Here is a 6768-nt window from a genome sequence, read left to right as displayed (position 1 = left end):
GGTTTCTTATCAATAAGAGAATAGAAAGAAATATTATAGAAATAAACGACATATCGGAACGTATATGCTATGTAGTATTAAGAATCTCGAGCAGGTACACTTGTCAAATCTTCCAAGTGTACGCCCCCACATCTAGCCACCCAGACGAGGAAATAGAAGACTTCTACGAAAAACTACAGGGCGCATACGATAATAGCCGCCACCACTTTAAAATAATCATGGGCGACTTTAACGCAAAAATAGGACAAAAGGCAAACACAGAAAGAGCAGTAGGCAATTTTGGTACCGGCCAAAGAAACGACAGAGGCGATCGCCTCATAGAATTCGCAGAACACAACAGGCTCTTCATCACTAATTCATTTTTCAGGAAAAACACCAACAATAAGTGGACTTGGGAGAGTCCTAAAGGAGACAGAAACGAGATCGATTTCATCCTAACAAATGCCCTGCACTCCGTTAAAGACGTTAGTGTTTTAAGTAAAGTAGATATAGGCAGCGATCACAGATTAGTCCGTGCCAAGATGGCCATTAATATAAATTGCGAACGTAGGAAATTAATAAAAGGATGCAGTAACTCTCCAGATTTCGCTCAACTAAGGTCTAGGAAAAAGGAATTTGAACTCGAACTTGGAAATCGATACGGGAAATTAAACCCAGAAGCAGACATCGAGGAATTGAACACTGTAATTAGTTCGGTTCTAACCTCAACAGGTAAGAAATTAGGTGGTTTCAGGAAACAGATTAAATTAAGCAAAATTTCAGCGGAAACAAAAAACCTAATTAAGCATAAAAGGAATTTAGATAGGGATAATAATAAGCAAGAATACAATCTAGTAAATAAGGAAATTAAGAAGAGAATAGTCAGGGATGTCAGGGATTTTAACAGCAAGCTAATAGAAAATACCATTAAGAATAACCGTAGCCTGAAAAAGTGCAAACAGGATCTTTTCTTAGGCAAAAACCAAATGATCGCAATCAGATCAGAGAGCGGAGTAATAATTAGGAATAGAGAAGAAATCATAGACAGAGTTTACACGTTCTATGCAAAACTATACGAGAACGACAACGGCCAATTCCCCACTCTGGAATCGACACACGGCCAAAGGGTTCCTGCAGTATTGCCTAGCGAAGTAGAGGCCGCGCTAAAAACTGCAAAGAATGGTAAAACCCCAGGGGAAGATAATATTCCCATCGACTTACTAAAATGTGGCGGCCCCCCCCTAATTAATATCTTAGCTAGGCTTTTCAGCAAATGCATCCAGAACCAAGCTATACCAGAAGGATGGAATAACGCAACTATCATTTTAATACACAAAAAAGGCGACAAAAGCGATATCAAGAACTACCGACCCATTAGTCTACTTTCAGCGGTCTACAAGCTCTTCACGAAGGTTATTACAGAAAGGCTGAAGAATATCCTCGACGAGAACCAACCTATAGAGCAGGCAGGGTTTAGGGCAAATTTCAGCACAATGGACCACCTCCAAGTAGTTGGCGAACTAATCGAGCGCGCCAACGAATATCAACGGCCACTGTGCCTAGGTTTCGTCGATTATGAGAAAGCCTTCGATACAGTTAGTCATAATGCAGTACTTAACGCTCTAAAAACACAGGGAGTGCCGGAACCCTATGTGGGACTGTTAGCTACAATATATAAGAATGCCACAGCTTCAGTTAAAATTTTTTCAGGTACAGATAGATTTAGCATAGGAAAAGGAGTAAGACAAGGAGATACAATCTCGCCCAAGTTATTCAATGCGGTGCTTGAGGGAGTTTTCAAGAAATTGGATTGGGATACAGCCGGAGTAAGCATCAATGGTCGCTTTTTGAGTCACCTTCGGTTCGCAGACGATATAGTTTTAGTAGCTCGTGATTCAGCTGACCTACTTATCAGACTAACACAGCTGGACAGGGAAAGTAGAAAAGTAGGATTAAAAATTAACGTAGATAAGACTAAACTAATGTTCAATAGTTATTGCATGCCTGATAGCATCCCCTTAGATGATATACCAGTAGAAGTAGTAAATAATTATTTATATTTAGGTCAAATAATTGACATGTCTGGTAGTAAAAATGAAGAGATAAAGAGACGTATGAAATTGGGGTGGAGTGCATTTGGACGGATGAATGCTGTTTTTAAATCAAAAATGCCACTCTGCCTGAAGAAAAGGATCTTTGATCAATGCGTTTTGCCAGTGATGACGTATGGATGTGAAACTTGGACACTGAACGCCAAGATGCAAAATAAAATCCAATGCACTCAAAGAAGTATGGAACGCTGTATGCTTGGCATAACGAGGAAAGACAGGAAGCGGAACACGTGGGTGAGAAATATGACAAGGGTAGTGGACATAGTGGATAGAGTGAAGAGATTGAAATGGCAATGGGCGGGTCACGTAGCTAGGAGGATGGACGAAAGGTGGACAAAAGAAGTGCTTGAATGGTACCCGAGAGAAGGCAAAAGAGTAAAAGGAAGACCGCAAGGAAGATGGGTGAACGAAATTAGGAAAATGTGCGGAATGAGATGGATGAGTGTTGCGCAAAACAGAGACGAGTGGAAGCGTGTTGGAGAGGCCTTCATCCAGCAGTGGATGGCGAATGGCTGTAAATGATGATGATGATGATATATGTTTATAAGTAACTTTGGTTGGGAATCGTAAACAAGTCGAAATTTCTATGACGACGAGTCGATTATTTTTTTTCGATTCAAATAAATTTAATAAAAAAAAAGTTTTTTAAAAAAAACCTCTTATTTTGTATAAAAAATTATTATTTTGAATAAAATACCAGTAATTTTATTTTACTACCGCCATCTATGTATAAAACTAAAGACTAAATAGATGTCACCCAGATTTTAAATTTGCAAACTTCCAAACGCGTCTTAAATGATATTTTATCTCTATCGTAATGGCGGAGGAGCTATTTACTTACATATATTGATGACCAAAATGAGCAATATGGCAAAGTATGAAAACTATCGGATAAGAGGCAAATTTTTTCCTGAATTGTAATCGTAAGTGAAACGTAAAGGAGGTTTGTAAAAAACAAATGAATATTTACTATTTGATTCGCCATGTTTACGCTGTTTATATTACAAATACTGAGCGAAGCCGGCTAAAACAACTAGTATTTAAAAATGCTACATATGGTACGCCAGCAGTATGGCTCAGTGGTTGCGTTTATGTTTAGCACCAAGAGATTATTGGGTTCTAATCTTTAATTATTGCTGGTGATTCTTGGATATGTCGATCGTTTCTTATCAGAGTTTCTTATCGAACTCAATAGCACCAAGTGATTATTGAGTTCGATCCCGTTATACTGTTGGTTAGATTTGGATATTTCTGACTCCAAATCAATCGTTTCTTATCAAAGTTTGCCAATTTTATCTGATCATTGTTGAAACGGTTCCTCAAAATTGGCAAAAAAAAATCATTCTACCTGTTGTCACAAATCTTCTGTATTTAATGTATGTACAATTTGTAAAAAATGATGTACAAGTTTAAATCCATAGATGTCTCAATGAATGAATGAATGAATTAATTTTTAATTTCGTGTTCTTCAGCCTCTCAGTGTGAAATATGAAATTACAAAATGCTGCATTGTTTGTAATTTCATATTTGTCTAGGAAAGCGCATCGGGGTCTTCCTGTCAAGCCTTCCTGGTATATTCTTCTTCTTCTTAATGTCCTGTCCGCGTCCGGACGTTGGCGACTACCTCGTCGATTGGTATACATATGTACATATATCTATGTAAAATAAAATAAAATAAATGCGTGATTTTCTAGGGAATGTATCGATATAAATGCACAAGGATAAATATCCTTGGCTTTATCCTAGTGCCTACCTGTCAGGAGTACTAGGCTATAATTTTCTCGAGTCACGACGTACATACATTTGAGGAAGCATTTCTTTAAATTCCTTTTTTGTTTGGTGAGCAATCCTCAAATTCTTGCAGAATTGAGCTTTCATTTTCTCAGCCAACTCAGGCACATAAAATGTGACATTATGTTCTCTTTTCCGGTGGCACGTACCAATTTGATGGTTTCGAAGCCCGCATCAAGCTTGTCAATCAGATTTCTGTTAACTTGGATTTGTTTAATCTAAAATATGTATGTTCTTATTGAGGGATTGTTTAATTTGAGATCATAATGTGTTCTATTATTGTATTTGTTTTATATCTATGTTTTTTTATTGTGATTTATTTTATTATTAATGTATCCATTTTTTACAAACCTCTTTTATGTTTCATTTACGATTATTACAAGCTTTTTATATGTTTAACTATAGTGGCGACTTGGAGCTACTCTGTAATGTCACTAAGGCAAAATTGTAAAATAGTTTAATAAATATGTACATGGGTGTGTACCAATACATACATATGTACACATATTTTCTTCTAAATTTGAAAATTCCTAAATTTTACATAAGGGACGTGTTATACTATTTTCGGGCGTCCCGAAAATATGTATTACTTCGATATAATATGTATATCTTTAATGTGTAACTGCCCTTTTTTTAAGGGTGGTGTACATACATACATACATATTGAATGTCGTTGTGTGATATGATTTTTTGGTACTAGCGATTTGTGCCTTTTCGACCTTTTGTGGAGAAGGTGGACGAATGGGTGGGGTGGGGTGGGGTGGGAGAGAGTGAGAGAGAGAGAGATGGAGGGGTCAAGACGGATGTGCGCCCCCGCACATACATCACTTGACCCGAGAACTCACCTGTTACGCCCCGACCCGACCCGACCCGAACCCGAACCCGTAACCCGCACCCGGAACCGACGCCTGACCAACGCGACGTCGTCACACTTGCTTCTCTCCCCATCACAGTTTCTTTTTTTTTTCATATATGTAACTTTAAAATCAGTGCATTTTCAAAACACACAGACATTTCTTTTATTTTTTTTTTATTTAATAACTTAATATTCCATCACCCATGCGATGACATGTCATCGGGAACAACACTACTAATACATCCGTATGTATAATAGTTACAAAATGAAAAGTATATATACTTATCTATATATACTTATCTCTACTTATGTTTCCGCTTGGCACAGAATTTACCGCCATCTATTTAACATTTATTAACTTTTCTATCGGTGATGTATATTGTTTATATGTAGGTACATAGGTAGGTAGTTTTTACCAATTTTTACCAAAATTAAAACAAATATGTCGGTTCTGTGTTCGATCCACACGTAATCAAATTTTTTTCAAATACCTTTTAAATATATGTATGTCATTGTTTAATCTAATATATAATTTGGAAAGAGACTTTGTATATATGTATGTATGTATGTATGTATCTTTCGTTCGTAGAAATTCGTGACGTCATCGAACAAATAATTCACTTTTTTCCGATTCAAAGGTTCCCGGTGGCGAAGGCACTGAGGGCGAAGCCCTAGGGGGCGTAGCCCTAGGGAGCGCCGAGACCGAAGCCCTAGGGGACGCAGATGCCGAGGGCGGAGCCCTGGGGGGCGAAGGCCTAGGGCTCCGCCCCCTAGGGAGCGCAGACACCGGGGCGTACATATAATTTTTTATAAGAAACCTACTATATATATTTGTTTTTTAGTGACAGTCAATTTAATAAAAAAAAACAAATGAGTATTCAAATATATTTATGTACAATAAAAATATTCAAATAAATTTATATAAAATAAAAATATTCAAATAAATTTATATAAAATAAAAATATTCAAATAAATTTAATAAAATGTTTAGTATTAGATTAGTCATGTTTAAGCGGCTTATATTACAAATACCGAGCGATGCCGGGTAATACAGCTTGTTGTTTAATATGTAAAAACTACCTACATACCTATAACAATATAAAACATCAATAGAAAAATTTGTTAATTAATTAAATAAATTTTCAATAGATGGTGGTAAATTGTCTGCCAAGCGGAAACATTAGTAGCGATCAGTATATATAGAAGATTTTTTCTTTTGTATTGTATTCGTAAATATGTTTTGGCAGTGGTTAAGCTATACATATGCATGTCGAATCGAAATGACTATTATAGTACGGCGAACGTTATCTCAGACAGACAGACTGACGGAATAGCGATATAATATATATGATATGTATGTATGTATATTTACTAAATTGATTATTTTTCGTCGTTATCACATTGTCTTATCATAAAAAACATGGGTATTTTTATTTAAAATAATTTCTGATGGCTAAAATTCAAATGTGTGACCGTCCTCCTTTTTGCGGCCACTCTGCAAATTGAGCGAGGGCTTGCGAAACGAGGCAGTTGGACAGCTTCCCCCTGGAAGAAGATAGAGTGGCGGCCGAAGAAAAGTTGGGAATGGGACGAAAGAGGAGGGGGTGGATAAACGGGAAGGAGTTGGGAGGGAGAGAGGGTGGGTGAATCAGAGGTATCGTCAATGGAAAGAAGTTTACCAAGTGGCCGATGTCCTCTCTCATGGGGCACCTCAGCCTCTTATACCCTCCGTGACCTCTCCGCCCCCACCCCCCTTTCCTCCCGTTTGACCCCCTGACCGCCACCCCCGCATTTGACCGCAAGCGTGCGCCCCGTCGCCAGTTCAATCTTTGTCTGACAGCTTGACAAGTCTCCGAGGACTCCAACGTCCTGCAAAAACAGACGCCGAAGAGAAACTCTTTAACCTTTAGCTCGTCGGTTTCGTCGCCGGGAAGAAACTTCATTTGCTTATTCGTTTGCTAACTCCTCGTTTCAGCCCTTTTGCCGGACTGAAAGTATTAGCGCAGTCATTGTAATTAGTAATTACCCCAT

This window comes from Arctopsyche grandis, chromosome 10 (assembly GCF_051622035.1).
Source record: "Arctopsyche grandis isolate Sample6627 chromosome 10, ASM5162203v2, whole genome shotgun sequence".
NCBI lineage: Eukaryota > Metazoa > Arthropoda > Insecta > Trichoptera > Hydropsychidae > Arctopsyche > Arctopsyche grandis.
Note: the sequence above shows the minus strand (reverse complement) of the source record.